General features: G+C 40.9%; 1 protein-coding gene across 3 annotated transcripts in view; it reads left to right on the forward strand.

The window, feature by feature from the left end:
• Window positions 1-5,510: 5,510 nt before the first annotated feature.
• Window positions 5,511-17,112, forward strand: part of Kmt2e (lysine methyltransferase 2E (inactive)) — a 90,102-nt gene continuing 78,500 nt past the window's right edge. For all 3 annotated transcript variants that reach the window (XM_063237860.1, XM_063237870.1, XM_063237865.1), the window contains exon 1: window positions 5,511-5,699. The gene's annotated coding sequence lies outside the window, so the exon portion shown is untranslated. The remainder of the gene's footprint in view (window positions 5,700-17,112) is intronic.

A 17,112-nucleotide genomic window follows, 5' to 3' on the forward strand; every position in this document is an offset into this window, starting at 1 on the left:
TAGATATGAAATTATAGGTGGTGGAAAGTTTGGTTTGAGAGTGAACAGTGCAATTTTCACAACGGATTTTGGTTTCTAGAAAGCCTACAGTACATAAACAACCAAAAACTTAGGTTTAGATTTTTGCTTAGAATTATCTGAATTTTTAAGAATGTACTTTAACATGCTATCATTCCTGGGCACTGCAGAATCAATCTGATTGCTAGCTAGACTACACACACAAACAAGCCAAGTTCCTTCCCCTTGGTGTACATGATATGGCTTTCTGGCTAGTTTTGTCTAAGACTGTATCTTCTCAGTTTTGACTTCTGTCTCTGAAGCTACCAAATTGCGAAGGTATTTCAGCCTGTCCTTTCTCATACCCAGGGAACAAGCATGGAGGTTTCTATATTTCTCTACCTCCTGTATTCTATTATTACTCTCACTGAGGTTCTCTGCTCTACCTTGAGGGCCTGTCATCTGCCGTGGTGAGGTAATGGTAGCAAGTGCTTGCCTCTCTCGTGTTGCATGTCTTTAGTGAGGGAGAGCGCAGTGGTAGGTAGACCACTTGCCTAGCTGGTGTGAAGCCTGATTCATCCCCAGTACTGAGGAGAAAGTCTCCTCATTCAGTGAAATCAGAACAAAGAGTATGAGAGGTGAGGGAGACAGGTTTTGAGATCACTGCTCTGCTACCTCATCATTAACTGAGGTAGTGTTCAAGAGGACCTAACAGTTCTGGGTACTCAGCATTTTTGGGGTTGGGGTGGGAGGCACATTAGCAGTTCAAAATTTCTGTTCTCCTAAAAATCAAGACTTCCTAATAATTTTCCCCAACCTTTTTCAAACTAGTGTTACCAATAATCTAGCACAATATACCTTGCTTTATTACAAAAGCTCCTGTTATCCTAAGTCCTTACTTCAGTTACTATCTGCCATTATTGACAAGTGATCTTTCTTAATGTTAACTGTCAGCAGCACCAAGATACATGTAAGGAAATGGAAGTAGCATGAGAAGTGTTTATTTTGGTACCAGGAAAGGTACTTCCTCAGTACCTTGCGCTTAAGGAGTTATAGCCCCATTTAATCCCTATTTTTTATATTCTGTTGAGGCTTATGTATGAGGCCACCCTCTAAATCACAGAAAGAGGGATGGCTTTAAAAAAATTGAAGTCCAGTTTTTGACTTTTTTTTCTACCTTTGTGCAAAATTCTCTGGCCCATCAGCAGTTCCTCCCTACCTCACTTGCCCTTGAATTATCTTTTCCTCACTTATCCAAAGTACGGTGGCCAAGAGAGCTCTTTTGCAGCACTTGGAGATTGACCTGAACTACATCCCTAACCCATTTTATTTAGAGACAGGGTTTAAACTGCCCAGACTGGGCTGGAATTCGCAACCCTTCTGCCTCAGCCTCCAACAAAGTGCTGGGATTATAGGCACGAATCACTATTCCTGGCTAAAAGAGCTCTTTTGAAAATGTTTAACCTTTTTTTTTTTTGTACTGGGTATTGAACTCATGATCTTGAACTTGCCAGGCAGGCGTTTATGCCACCGAGCTAAATTCCTGGCCCCAGAAAGTGTTTACTCTTATGTAAAAACATGTACATTCAAATGCCTACAGTCAGTCACTGGGTCTGGGTGGTCAATGTAATAAGAGACTCAAAGTATTTTGTGTGTAGGGATTTAAGAAAAATTTCAACAGGCAAGAAGGAAAAGACTAATGCTGTGTTATTAAGAAGTAGGAAGAAAGGGGCGCCCCAGATAATGGGTAAAAGGCATTAAAAATATGAAACAGTGTGATACTCTTCAGAGGGTACACATTTTAGAACATTAGGGAACATGAAATGTGGACTCAGATGACTTGCAATTCTACAACAAATAATGATTTAAACAAGAACAAGGAAAGAAAGTCTATGGTATACTTTATGCAGATAATTTTTTGAGGGAATGAGTAAAGAAAATTATCTGGAATCAACACCAAGTTTACTAGTTTTTATAGAGCTCAGGAATCAGGAAGCTGCATCCTCTGTAAACCTTAACACTACATGTGCAACTCTGAAGCTGGAACTACTAAGATGGAAATGAAAAGTAGAGACTTAATGGAAAACAACAAGTACCAGGGAGAACCACATAAGCAAGAAGGCAGACAAAGGTAATTCCAAGTACCAGGCAAAACATCACAGAACAGTTAAGTTTATGAGGTTCACAGATTTGACAATTAGGAACAATGATGATAGATTCTGATTAAAAACATAAAGGATTTGTTTCCTCAGTCTACAAAATGGCCTCTTCTCTATTAGGCAGAGGGAAGTTCCGAACATTCTGGAAATTGCTTCATAATTTGCTGGTTTCGTACAGAGTCCTTTCTCTACACAAAGCAGTTGCTGTGAGCAAAGAAAAGGGAGGAACAAATATATCGCTAACAAAGTAACCCCTTAAAATCACTCCAAATTTCTTATACAATGTATCAATTTTAGTACTCTGAATAAACAAGTAACAAAAAAAAAGCTTTGAATGTTAAATTCTTTGTACCAAATATTTACAGGTCAATTACTAGCTTTCCAATTTACGTTGTGTCTGGAAAAAAAAAAATCACAAAAACTAGTAATTAAGGATACATACCTTAATTTTCAAAATGCACTCTTGGCAAATTATCAGAGCCCTACAACTAAAACTAAACGTCACAATCTTGGATCCAGGTTAACTCTTTTTTCTTTAGGTCCAATAGGTATTCTTGCTTAGGTAGAACAGCATTTTTTTTTTCTTTTCTTTTTCTTTTTTTGTCTTTTTCATTTTTATCCGTACCAGGGATCGAACTCATGACCGCCTGCTTGCAAGGCAGGTGCTTATGCCGCTGAGCTAAATCCCCAGCCCCGAACAGCATTTTTTTAAAGGCAGGTGTGGTGGCACAGGCCTGTAATCCCAGCACACACTCAGGAGGCAGAGGCAGGAGGATCACTGAGGGGAGGCCAGCCTGAGCTACCTAGTGAGCTCAAGGCCAGCCTGAACTACACAGTGAGACCATCTCAAAAAACCAAAAACCAAGTAAAAGCCAGCCTCTGTCAAGAAATCTCATGCATTTTAGCAGAAAATGTCTCCTAAAACTAATCTTCAACACCATTCAAAGGAGATCTTTAAATCTTCACTGGTTTTTGGCTATTAACTAGTATGGCCAAATGGAAATCACAAAATACAAAACAATTTCACCAAAGGTAAGTTTCAGATGTCAGAAATGCACTTTATAATGGGTTCAGAAATCTTACTGAATATTTACCAAAGATTCTTGTAATTCCATGTCTTATTTTTAAAAATCGGAGTAAGAGTGACGGAGAGGCAACAGACTGAAAGCATTGAAAAGGACCTTACAATTTCAGGTAGATGAAAACAATGGCAGCCTTTATTTTGTATTACTAATGAAGCTTGGGATTTTATAAGAAAGGAATAAGGTAGCGCATTCTTACAGGAAATACGAGGAGGGTACTGGAAACGCATAAAATACAAAGGCAAGGCACAGGAAATTTAAAAAGGGTTCTTATATTCAGATGGCACTGTCATCGACGGCTTGGATCTTTTAGGAAATTAAAAATGTGCCTGAGTGTCACTTATATACCTTTACACTTGCCCCCAAACTTTGGAAGTCCTGTATTTTTCTATTTGTATCTGACAAAGTCCACGTTTCCCCAGGAAAGACATCAGTCCTCCCTCCAGACAGCACGCCCCAGAGCTAGCCTCTCCTCGCCAGGCCTCGAGTGGCTTGGGGACACACCGGGGGCCCTGCCACCTTACGTAAGCCACTTCGTGAGAAGGCCGACAGGAAACGGGGCGCCAACCCCCTCCTGCACCCAAAGCCGCCACCCTTGACGGGCGCGTCCCGGGGCTTCCCCGCGGGGACAGGGCTCTCTCCAGTCAGCTCTTCCTCTTCAGGCCGCGACCGCACCGCGGCCGCCTCCGCCCCGCCCCGCCCACCCTGGGCCTCAGCCAAACCCCACAGGAATGCAGCCGGTCACATGCGCTGCGGCGGCGGCGGCGGACGTGCCGCTCCCCCCGCGCCCCGAGGAGACCCAGCGCCATCTTGCCCTGACGCAGTTACAAAAGTCGCAGGAGCCATCGTATCTCCTCGTCTGCGCCAGCGCCCCAAAGTCTTGCAGAGAGGCCAAGCTAGGGCCCTCACCTCGCGCAGGGACAGGAGGAAATGGTGAGGGAAGGATCCGTGAGATTCCCATCGCCACTGTTCGGGTTCCACACCGGCCGCGGCAGCAACAATCACCATCGTCACTTCTCCCTCTCTGCCTTTGCAACAGCCTCCGATGGCTCTCGCCCCACCCGCTGCTGCAGCATGAGGTCATCGCTGGCCAATCAAGACGCGCCCAACAGAATACTTCAGGCGCCTATTGGCTGCCGCGACCGCCTCTGCCTCTCCCCACTGCGCTTACCAACGGCCCCGGGTCGCAGTGGGGCAAGAAGACGGAAACCGCCATTTCGGGGAGCGACCCGGAAAACAAGAGCCGTAACTGCCGTGTCACTTTAGTGGGGAAACCCTCGTTTTATTTTTTGGCTTACCCCCCCCCCCCGCCACTTTTCTTCCAGATAACCGTCTCTCTGCCCGTCCCCCTCGTTTAATCACCGCCTCCCCGAATTCTGTCCCGAGGGAAGGAGTTTCTTCCCCAGGGGCCAAAGAAGTATGGGAGGCAGCCACGGCAGCTGCACCGACGGCAACGGCAGCGTTTACCGCGAAGCACGGTGGCAGGGAGGCGGCGCGGACGACGGCTGCGTTTCCCCCGCTGCTTCTCCCCCCGACCTCTTCCGTTTCTCGCTCCATCGAGACGCCGGCGTGCTCGCCAGCTCCGCTTTTATTCAGGGCCCGGAGTCTGCGCACTGGAACCGCCCCGGCCCCCAGTGGGCGTCGAGCGACGCCCGGCCGGGCTCACCCAGTGCTGGTGGCCTGGTGGGGGCGGGCGCAGCCCCACCGATGTCGTCTAGGGGTGGAAATGCTCCGCTTTCTGGGGCCGCCGGGCCAGGGTCGCGCCCAGGCCCCACTGTCACCCTCCTTGCACCGAGTAGTACCAGGCCCACGTTCATCTCGATCCAGACTTGAGGGCCGACCCCACCGAGTCCCGAGCCCCCCACCCCAACCTTCGGTGAATTGTTCAGTGCACCTGTTGTGATAAAGACGGAGCCTGTCCATCTCCCTGCCTCCAGTTTGTTAGTCTTCGCGACTCGGTGGAGTGGCAACGGCGGGCGGCAGCCCACAAGCAAAATGGCGGCGGGCGACTTCGTCCCCTCCCCCCTGCCCCTGCGGAGCGGGGCGGGCGGGCCCCGTGCACTTGCCGCCGCCGCCGCCGCGGCCGCCGCCGCCGCCGCCGCGGCCGCCGCCGTCGTCGCCGCCATTTTCCCAGAGCGAGAAGCAGTGACACTGAGCGGGCGCAGGGGGCCGAGTCGGAGACCGAGCCGGAGTCAGGGAGCGGCCACCGAGGAGGCACAGACACTCGAAGCAGCCTCGTCGTCGCCTCTGCTTTCTTGTGGACCGCCTGGGCGCGCCCTCCCGGATCCCGGCTCCGGGAGAAGAGGCTGCGCGCTGCTGTTTGGGGAGGGGGTGTGTGGAACCGGTCCCGCGTCCGCAGTGGCTGCTGTCTGGGGGGTCGCCGGGTCGCCGAGGTGCCGAGACACTACTGGGGGGCCGAGCAGATAACGGGGTCCGGGCGTCTGGTGTGTGAACACCCCAGGTCAGTGAGTGTCGCGCCCGTGGGAGACGGGGGTGTCGGGGTTCGGGGAGGGGGCGTCGCGTCGTTACCCCCTTGCGGGCGGGAGGACGCCGACTTGGAGCGTCCGCGCCTGGCCAGGATGGTGCTCGCGTCCACGGGGCTGCCCTGTCTTAAGCCTGTCCCAGACACGGAGCATTATGGCGGGTTTTGGGGTGGTGGAAGGGGAAACTGGCAGTTCAACCCCTGCGAGCGGGGGTTGGGGAGGGCGCCCGCCTCCCGGGCCGGGGTGAGGAGGGAGCGCGGGGCCGGTGGCGGGGCTCGCGTCCCCGAGGCCCGGGAGATGCTATTCTCCCCCCCGTTTCTCAGCTGCGTCGGGTTCAGGTGCTGAAAAGCCGGACAGGCCCCATTTTCTCCTCCCATTTCCCGATTGGCAGTGCCTGACATAAGGTCCTCGCAAATACGAAGTGGGGCATTAGGACGGCCCGGGCATCTCTTCTTTGTGGTGGTGGGGGGAGTGAGACAGCTCCCCATCCTCTCCCGGAGAGGGCGAACCCGCCCCCGGGGTGGTCACCCCAGCACCCAGCCTTCGCAGCCTCCTCCCCCACTCCTCTGGCTTTGCTGTCGGGAGAGCCCCAGAAGCCAGTGTGGCTCCTTGCAGAAAAGCTTATTTGGACCGAAGGACTGGCACAAACACTGTGGCAGCAGACACAGATGAGAAACAAACGGTTCCCTGTGCTGGGCCGGAGAGGAGGGAGAGAAAGCCATCCGGAGCGCTCGCTCCCATTGGCCTCAGTTCCGCGTATCCTGCCGGGCCGGGCCGGGCCGGGCCTGGCTCTGGCTCCCGAATGATACATTATAGAGTCCGGGCCAATCGCTCCGGTTCGCTGCAGAGCCAGCCCCGTGTTGCCTGCTTTATTCACCTCTTAAAGGAGATGTGAATGAAGGGAAGGGCTTGGAGTTCTGGGGTACCTTGGAGAGAATCGCGTAAAGCGCCTTCAACTCTAAACTGGAGACATCAATAGCTAATTGGACAGGGGTCCTTTTTCTCCTTTAATTTCTGAGATGGGAGTAAAAAACTGAAATTTCCCTCTTTTGTCCTTTACAGATTCTAAAAATGGCGGCCCCAGGCTGATGTTGTGGTAATCTAATCAGCTCGGGTCCTCCACACCCCATGCAGTGCGTTTGTCTGCAGCATATTACAGGCTTATTATGTTTACATGAAAAGACAAGGCTCCCCCCCCCCCCGTCCCCACGCCGTTTACAAAAATGTGCTGATTTTACTGCACGTTACGATATTATGTTTTAGTTGATTAATTTTATTTTCCCTGAGGGACCGATAAAATAGTAACACTTTTGAAAAAGTGAAAAAAATTTCCAGGTAGCCTTGGAAATTTCAGTGGTCAGGATGGATGCTCTTCAGCATTTAAAAAAAAAAGAAAGCTTAGGTATCAGTAATAATCTGTGTTGAGTTTAATTCAACCATCATTTATTCAATATGTCAGTATAGATTTAAAAATTATGTCAGAGTGTTAAGTGTAACCTGTTTTATATGATTGGATATTTTAACCTAGCGTGAAACATTTCCTGTCCAACTCTCGACCAATTTTGGTTTTTGTATTCTGTTTCCCTGTAAATTTTAGGGAGCTGTACAAACCAGCCTAGACCTGTTACTTCATTGAGTATAAAGATGCTGTCCTTTCCAGTATATTTTGCATCTGTTTTTCCCTTGTGTTTAAAGCTCTCCTTAAGAAATTCAAAGTTGATTATGTAGCTGGTAAAGTGAAGCCGTACATTTTGCTGCCTTTTAAATTTGTCTTATGGCATACTATCATCATTATGTAAGTAAAAAGTAAGGCTTTGGTTTTTGATCCCCACCCCCACTCCTAACATGCCCATTTACCTATTATGGGATTGTGGAATTTAGTCTTTTTTAGTAGACTTTAAATAATAGCATTACCATAATAGGGTCTTGAAACTGTTTTATGCTTTTTTTCTAAATCTTATAGACTGAGACTGAAAGTTAAATGGTATCAGGTGTCATTTAACTGTATTTTCAAAAGTGAAATAATTCATTTCCATAGTGGAAGGCCTGTCTTTTGGGGCTATATTAAGCAGTGAGATATGAGTGGGTCATTAAATGCCATTTATGACCCTTCTCATTGTGGAACTACTGAAAGATGAGTGCCTGTCTGTCCAGTAGTACTTACAAGATTGGGGAAACACACCCTGTAATGATTCCATTGTAAATATTTTAGAGCAGGATTTATGTGTTGAATATATGAACTAGTTGATAAGATTCTGTTGTACAAAATTATTATAGAAATAACTGGCTTAAGCATTTTCTACATTCTAGTGAGCTCCATTGCTAAAGATTAAGAATACACCCTTACTCAGAAGTATTGCCATACTGTATTATGTATTGAAATGTTGGTGGGTGGTGGGGGAGTTTGTAGGAATTTGGGGTCAGTGCTCATGTTATGTTTTTATGTAGGTAAACATAGATCCTTCATGGATGTGTAACTGCTGTGCTCTCTGTGGGCTGCATGATTAAAATCTGTGGTGCAGAAGCAGGTTGCTTTTTGAAACTAACGTATGAGACCAGGATAATCTTAGAAATTTCATTTATTTGGCCACAGGAAGGAAAATGTGCCTATAGTTTTCTTGAGAGTGACCCTTACTCAGATCTAGACACAAAGTATTTGGATTTAGCTTCGAACAAAAAAAAATACCAGGTTAGAAATGGCCAGAAAAGCTTCCTTAAGTCTACCAGTTTTCTTCATACTGATTTGTTTCATTGCTTTGGTTTTGTTTTTGTTGTTCATTTTGATGTTTTTTAGTTTCTATAAAATGCGATTTAAAAAGCTATTGTGTCTTGTTTTACTTTATAAATAACGTGGCTATAAATTTTTTAAAAATCAATTGGCTATAGGTGTTTTAAGTTAGCATTATGGAACCAAATTTATTAAAAGGTTATGTGTAATATTTGTTCCCAGGGAGTTTTGAAACATTTGGTCTCTTGAGGGACAACTAGTCAAATGGTCTTTGTTCTTAGAATAGCTGAGTTTGAAGGATTACTGGTTTATCTTGTTTAAGTGGATTTGTAGAAAACCATAATGTAATTGGAGAGTAAATTTTAGTTTTAGAGACTGCATTTTTATCGCATTTGGCTTTTGTCAGTGTAAATTAAAGGATTTCTTTGATCCCTATTTTAAATTTAGAGCCTTTACAGGTAGGTCCCTATTTGCCTTCAACTTTTATAGGACTCTGATAACTCCTATAATTTTGGCTTATCTGGCTTCCTCACAGTTTCCAGGCAGAGAATTTTTGCTATGTATGTGTCACAGCAAGCTTTGGGGACTTCTTGGATCTAAAACAATAAGGTAGCGATAAAAACCAATTAATCAATTAGAAATTCCTCACCTCCGTACATACCTTAGTGATCTTGGGGAATTATAACTTCTTAAACGGGGATCTAAATTACTAACACTGATACACTCATTTTTTTACTAATCTGTTACAGAAACCTGTAGTTGTATTTTTAAAGGTGCATTAAGTTAAGTCCTAAGAGCTCTGCTTTTCTAGAATTCACTGCTGGGCCATACATGTGTACTACTGCACTATATTTAAAATTTGTAAGACCAGCAGAACTTTGACAACCAGAGAATACTAGTGTGCAATTTTCTTAAAAGACATTTTTAAAGGATTTACTCAAATGAAAGTTGCTGAATTGTCAAATTTAGAGTCTCTTGTTTGAACATATATACACCTCCAATATTCAGGGCGATTAGTGGTTATTCCTTGTTATGTGTTAGAATAAATTTTCAATACTTGTATTCTGTGAGACATTTTACTATTTACAAGATTACTTTCTGGGTTACTGGCCAAGTAATGAGCGGGAAGCATTGCTGTATGAATGTAACTAGCTTTTAGGCTGGGTTCGTAATTACAGTGGCTCAACTTTATTGTTTCATGATAGGGAAATGCCAGGAGAAAGTTTTTTCTTTAGTGAACTGAATTTTTTTGGTATCGTGTAAAAATATATTTAGCACAGAACAATTGAAAATTGTTTTCTGCCATAAATTTGAAGTACATAGAATTTGAAAATACAGGCCGGGGATTTAGCTCAGTGGCCTAAGCACCTGCCTGGCAAGTATAAGGTCATGAATTCGATCCTCAGTACCTAAAATAAAATAAAATACAGCTACTGAAAACAGCTACTGAAAACTGGGCATGGTGATATACTTCTGTAGTGCCAGCATTTGGGAGGCTGAGGCAGGAAGATAGAAGTGAGTTTGAGGTCAGCCTGGGCTATATAGTGAGTTCAAGGCCAGCCTGAACTACATAGATCCGGTCTCAATAAATAAATAAATAAATAAATAGCAAGAGCTTTTTTTTTTTTTTTTTTTAAGACAGGGTCTCAATATGCAGTTCTGGGATTACAGGTGTGTGCCACCACTCACATCTTCAATAATGAATATTTTATAAAGAGGTGAAAATTAACCATATTATATGGCAAGGAAATTGTTGTTATTGTACAACCCTATGCTAAGTGCTACATTAAAAATTAAGTGATGCTGGGTATGGTGGCACACATCTAAAATCGCAGAAGGTTGACACAGGAGGATCTAAAGTTTTTGACCTTAGCTCAAAAAGTGGGGGTAGGGTGGACTTGGGGATGGGGGGTGAGGATGAGGACATAGCTCAGTGGTGAGTACTTGCTGGCTTCCTGGAAGGTCTAGGTTCAATCCCCAGTACTAGGAGGGGATAGTGGTCACCCAGACTAAGTTAATTAGCTCTCATTTGTGTTTTTAAGGATACAATTGTTTTTTTTTTTTTTTTTTTTTTTTTGGTAGCACTTTTTTACTTAAACCACAGTGAGGAAACAGTTGCTACATTTGCAGTGGCTATGAAAATCAATTCTTTTTTTCTTCTTGGACAATTAAGCCAAATTTTAGTTTTAAATAATTTTTAAAAAGCCATTTCTATATTGCTAGATGAATTTCACAGCTTTTGCAATCTTTTTTTTTAACCGAAACTAAGCTTTTTGAAATGTTAAAACATTTTTAATGCAATAGGTCAACAAAGAATAAATTTTTGATGTATTGAGATAATCCAAATATTGTCTTTTAATGAATAAATAGTAAATTATAACAATTTAATAACTAATCAACTAGTTATTACTGGTTAATACTAGTTATTACTAGTTAATACTGGTTTTTGCATCTTAAATCTTTAAGAAAAATATGAGAAGAAAATCATCTTTGTAGCTTTATTTTTACAGTTGGAGAGGTACAATAAGTTCCTAACATATTTTAGATTGAATCCAAAAACAAAAGTACAGTATTCTTAGTTTTGATATTTTTATTGAGAAAGGTAATATTAACTAGTCACATGTGTTGTAGCTGCAAATGCTGTAGTTTGTAGCATTTAAGATCTGAGCTTATGGCAGAAAGCTAGGATATGGCAATAGGATTGAAATTTTTTTTTTTTGGATTGAGTTTTGATTGTGTTATTTATACATTAAATGAATTCATACAGTTAGGTTGTCTAATATCTTAATAAAAACTTTAAAATTCTTAATGTATGGTGACTTTTCAGAGATTATTTTAACAGACTTAAAAAGAATATCCTGAAAAATTATTTTAAATTTACTTGAGTTAAGTTTAAAGGTAAATGTTTTTTCATTTTCATCACTGTTCTGTTGAATAATAAAGCTAAGCCTAGTGTCAGTTATTTTTACCAAAAAAGTAAGAATTATAGTAAACACAACCATTAGCATTTAGGATATTGTGATGAAAACAAGCTATTTTTCAGAGGTTCCCAGCTAAGAATGTATATATCCTTCTCTTAATATGTTTTTTTTTTTTTTGTCTTTTTCATTTTTATCGGTGCCGGGAATCGAACTCACAACTGCCTGCTTGCAAGGCAGGCACTTATGCCGCTTAGCTAAATCCCCAACCCCTAAACTATTTTCGTTTTTTTTTTTTTTTAATCAGTACCAGGGATCGAACTCACAACTGTGTGCTTGCAAAGCAGGTGCTTATGCCGCTGAGCTAAATCCCCAGCCCCCTAATACTTTTATTTTCTTATTTCATATACTAATAACCATAATAGTTTCTGTTTGAGTTTATAGTTTACATGATGTATTTTTTTAAACCTAGCTTTGTATATCAAAGTTAAGATTTGAATGGTTAAGATTATACTCTAGGTGCCAAAAATTGATGGAGGCCCAAGGCTGGTCCACTACACAGTAATGCTTACCTATTTGGAATCTTTCTTTCGATGTAGATTTAACTTGCTTGCTCCCATCTCCATCTTGCTGTGTAGTCCAGGCTGGCCTTGAATTCACTGTGTAGCCTAGACTTGGCGTGAAACTCTCAGTGCTCCTTCTGCCTTAGTTTCCTGTGTGCCAGGATTATAATCATATACTACCATACCCAGATTTGCTGCTTCTGAAACAGAATTGCTTAATTTATTGAACTGACACAGCCTTAAATTGTAAAGCTGCTAACAAAACAGTATTTTTGTTTTTGTTTTGAGACAGGTCTCTCTTTGTAGTTCAGGCTGGCCTCAAACTCACAGCAGACCTGTCTCAGCCTCACGAGTGCTGGGAATACAGATGTATGCCACCATGCCTGGCTAAACAGTGTTTTTTGAAAGCTAGGAAAAAGGTGAAACTTAGTAGCTACTATTTTCTTGGCACCAAGGATAAAGAGGAATGAGACTGTTGATACCTTGGTAGAGCTCAGTTTATTTTCATCTCTCAGAAACCTGCTATTTTAGGATTTGGTTGGACATAGGCATCAGCTCTAGCTATCCCAGTTAAAGGATTTGTTAAGAGGGCTATAAGGAATCTCACAATTTATTGAAGAAAGTACAGATGGGCCTTAGAAATTAGCAAAGTGTCAGCTACTTCTCCATCATGATCCCTCTACTTAGCTGTGGTTGCTAAGGAAATGCTAGTGGGAAAGGTTTTTATGGGGCGTGGGGAGTTTCGTTGGATGGAGAATAACAGAAAGACACATTGTTTACCTAAAGACAACTACTTTTTTGAACAGCCTTAGGAGATACTTGGGCAGACCTTCAAAATTAAGTAATTGATATATCAAACTGATGATTCCATTTTCTTAAAACGAATAATGTAAATATAATACATGCACGAGGAATGCTTTTAAAAGCAAGGTTTTTGTTGCAACTTTTTTTTATTTGTTGCAACTTTTTATTTTGAAATAATTTCAAAGTTACAGAGAACTACTGACACAACTCCCATATACTCTTTGTCCACATCACCCTTTTTGTAACATTTTGCAACATTTACTTTATTATTTTCAATATCCATAAACAGGTTTTCCAAAATCATTTGAGAGTAGGTTGTATGTACATGACTCTTTATCACTGTTAATACTTAATATTCAGTTCCTAAGAACAAGTGTGTTTTCTTACATAACTAGAACGGTTATTAACCCTAGGAAATTAACATGGATCTAATACTTTTATCTCGTATTAATATATGTGCTGCTAAAGAGAGCACTTTTATCTACTTTGTAGTTCACATTTTAGTTATGGGTTGATCCAGTTATACTCCTGCCTCCCTGGGGTAAAATACCCAGTCCAGGATCACAGATTGCATTTAGTTGTATTTTTGTTTGTTTTGTTATGAAATAGGATCTTGCTCTGCAGTCCAGGCTGGCCCTAAACTCTCATAGATCCTCCTGCTTCAGCCTCCTGAGTGCTGGGATATAGGCATGTGCCATCAAGCCTGACTGAAAGTTAACTTTCAAAGTTACAATTCCGTAGTATGCTTGCATAATTGACTACACGTTTGTATTACTGATATTTCTAGGTCAAATTGAGCAACCCACCATGCGCCTCCACACCCAGTTGTCGTGTCCTTTAATCTGAAAAGACTCCCTAGCCTTTCTTTGTCTTTCATGACATTGACAGGCTAACTCATACAGTGCTTCTCAATTTAGGTTTGTCTAAGGTTTCATGTTCTGGTCTTACATTTCCTGCTGGAATATTAGATAAGTAATAGGTGTCTTCCTGTCATCTGAAGCACCCGATATTTGTTTGTCCTTTTTCAGTGTGCTCCTTTTAATAGCTTGGTTAGGGTATTGAATAGTTTCTTTATTGTATGGTTACTGTTTTTCATTTTAATTTTATTAATTAATCTATAGGAATATTGGTTCAGTTTATAAAAGTATCTTGTTCCTCATCAAGTTTTTGCAACCTAGATTTACTGTCTATTGATGATTCTTGGCCTGCATACAAGTTTTCTATGTTGGTTGCAGAAATAGCAAAGTTGGGCTGGGGATTTAGCTCAGCACCTTAAGCGCCTGGCTGGCTGGTGTGAGGAGGTAAGTTTAATCCCTGGTACTAAAGAAAAAAAAAAAATCACAGAAATAACAAAGTTTTTAATGGTGACTTTTTTTTTTTTTTTTTTTTGTAATTGGTACTGTGGGAGTTTTGTTGTTTTCTAGAGTATTTCAGTTGGAGCATATGGGTTTCTTATGTAATCATAACAAATAAAAGTATGGATAATTTAGGTTGTATAAAGATAATACGTTTTGGGGCTAAGGGTTTAGCTCAGTGGTGTAAGTGCTTGCTTAACAAGTACAGGTTGTGAGCTTGACCCCCAGTACCCCACAAAGTAAATAAATAAAATAATAATGTGCTTGCCATTTTCTGTATAAATGAGATTAAAGCAATTTCCTGAATACTAGTCTACTTTGAAATCCAAAATGCAGAAATTAAATATTTGTTAGTTTTGAAGTATTTTAAAAATTATTCCAGCCCCTTAGTCTTTAGAATTACTGTTAAATGTATCTTTTACATCGTTTTGTTTAGGTTTGTCAGTTGCTACTGATGCTGCCAGTTTAATTTCTAAGGCAGGGATAAAAACACCGATTTTCTTTTTCTTTTTTTTTTTTGGTTCTCAGGATGAATTCAAGACCTTGTGCTTGCTAGACAGGTGCTGTGCTACTGAGCTATATCCCCAGCACAAAAAAATCTATTTTCTATTAAAAATCTTTCTAGAAAGTTTTGAAGTAAGATGTTTTCTGACATTATGGAGGTAAACTCTTACAGATACAAATTAATATTTTGTCAAGAGCCTGTTGAAATGGTACATTTAATCCAGTAGCATGAAATATCTGTAATTAAAGGGAAACCAGTACATCATTTTTAGAATCCGTTTTAGTCAAAGATTACTTGTGGAATAGTTTGTAATAAAAGGAAAAGAAATGAGAAAACAGACTTTCATTACATTACAATGGTACTCATCAATTTGGCACTTTTTCAGTGATAGAAATGTTGGATTTGGATAATTTGAATATTATGATTCAGGCACTGGGTTTATAGTAAATGAAATTAATTTCCTTGGAACTTGCAGAGACTAAGAATTTGAGACTTGTGAATTCTTGTATAATTCCTTTAAAAGTTAAAATTTTCTTTAGAGAAAATTAAGAGAATATTTCACAACTGAGAGAATTAAAAAGATGATACAGTGAATATTTAGTATTTTGTAGATGTTTTTAAAAGTTCAGTTGAATTGATTGTGTCCATTTATGTCTTAAGTGACAAATAAAAATTACTACCAAATGTTATCCCAGGGCTTAAATAAAATGTGGTAAAAGGTACAAAAATAAGCTCCCTCCCGCCACCATGAACTAAAGAATTTTCTTTCTTTTTTTTTTTTCAAAGGATTTTCTTGTAGACCAGAACTCAACTTGGACATGTAAAGTAGGATCCTGTTGACTGAAATTATTACTACAGTTAGAATTCATATGTGAGATCTTTTGCTTAAATAATTCAAATTGATACCTCATGTGTCAGTTATATGGCATATTTATTATGGGAGACATTCGTGGACTCCATTCCAGACCTACATAATCACATTTTTATGTATGTATGTACTCATTAGTACCTGGAATTGAACTCAGGACCTTGTGCTTGCCAGACGCCTAGCACTTGTGCTGCTGAGCTATATACCCGCCCCTCATTATCACATCTTTAGAGTGTGGTCTTAAATTTCATGTTGGAACTCGGTCCAGCTCTTTTTTTAAAGAACTGTGTTTTAGTCTTTGATTTTATTTTACAAGGAGGATGAGCCTCAGAGAGATTAAATAATTTTCCGGAGGCCATAATAGGTACTGGTTGAGAGGATTAAAATTTAGATCTCATTCTTGGTACTTTTTACTTTTCCAAGAAATTGTGCTGAACATTTCTGTTTATAAGACAGGCCACTATTTTTGGAGTTGATGAATAAGAGAATACTGTTCCTTGTGCAGTATCATGCGGCCGACTCTGTATTCACTGATTATACATTGCTGTAAGATGACCTGTTGGTTTCTAGAACCTATGTTTTTTACATGAAGGTCTTATTCTGAAATTACACATTACAAATGAGGAGCGGGTTGTGTTGAGCTTTGATTCCAGAATAAAAAAATACATACTTCATGGGAGACCTACTGAAAATTTTGATTTGGGGAAAGACACAAAGGGACATAGTTGTTTACTCCAGCCAATTTTTTTAAGATCTTGAAAGCAGTGTATTATTATTAAAAGAACTCAAGAGTACCATACTTCTTTAGAAGTATATTTTGGAGGGCTTAAGAGTTGAACATCTAGAATCACACCACTTTGATTTGATTGCCCTTGAACCAGGTGTTACTGCTGTGTGACCTTAGCACATTACCCTTTTTTTTTTTTTTTTTTTTTTTGTCTTTTTCCTTTTTATCGGTACTGGGGATTGAACTCACGACTGCCTGCTTGCAAGGCAGGCGCTTATGCCGCTGAGCTAAATCCCCAGCCCCATGTGTAAACTTCTTAGTAAGCTCTATAGTTTCAGCTTTAGTTGTTTCTGGAAAAAAAGCTTTTGATTTCCATCTCCAAAGATCTTTCATATGAAGATGTGATCACTATAGTTTATTTTTCCTAAAGTGTTTCAGATGGACCCCCCAAAATTTCCTTAACCTTTGTTTATTCAGTTTTCAGGATTTTCTTTCTTTAAAACATATTAACATCCAGGCGTGTAAAAATCAGTTGTAAGAAATAAAATTTGTTTCTTGTTTTATAAATAGTTCTTTAAGGATTTTGAAAAAATATTTCTAATTTGGTCACTAATTTCAGGCAGCCATTTTTTCCTCCACTTTCAAATAGCTTTTTATGAGACTAATCAGCTAGTACATACTTTATTTTTTTCTACATATAGTTTCTTTATAGAAAGATAAATTTTACAGTAAAGTTTGAAAGTGATAGTGGATGTATTGTTTCATAGTAAATGTACTGGTTTAATAAAGTAAAGAAAGGTGCATGATCCAAGTCTTTGTATATTGGAATATTAGTATGGAACATGGTTATGTAATGTCAGGATTAGAAACTTGTCTATTAATCATTATTGCTGTGAGCTACACTTTGTTAAGACAAAGTTAAG

The sequence above is a fragment of the Cavia porcellus genome, unplaced genomic scaffold (genome assembly GCF_034190915.1).
Source record: "Cavia porcellus strain 051 isolate PalLab524CR breed Dunkin Hartley unplaced genomic scaffold, mCavPor4.1 scaffold_2, whole genome shotgun sequence".
NCBI lineage: Eukaryota > Metazoa > Chordata > Mammalia > Rodentia > Caviidae > Cavia > Cavia porcellus.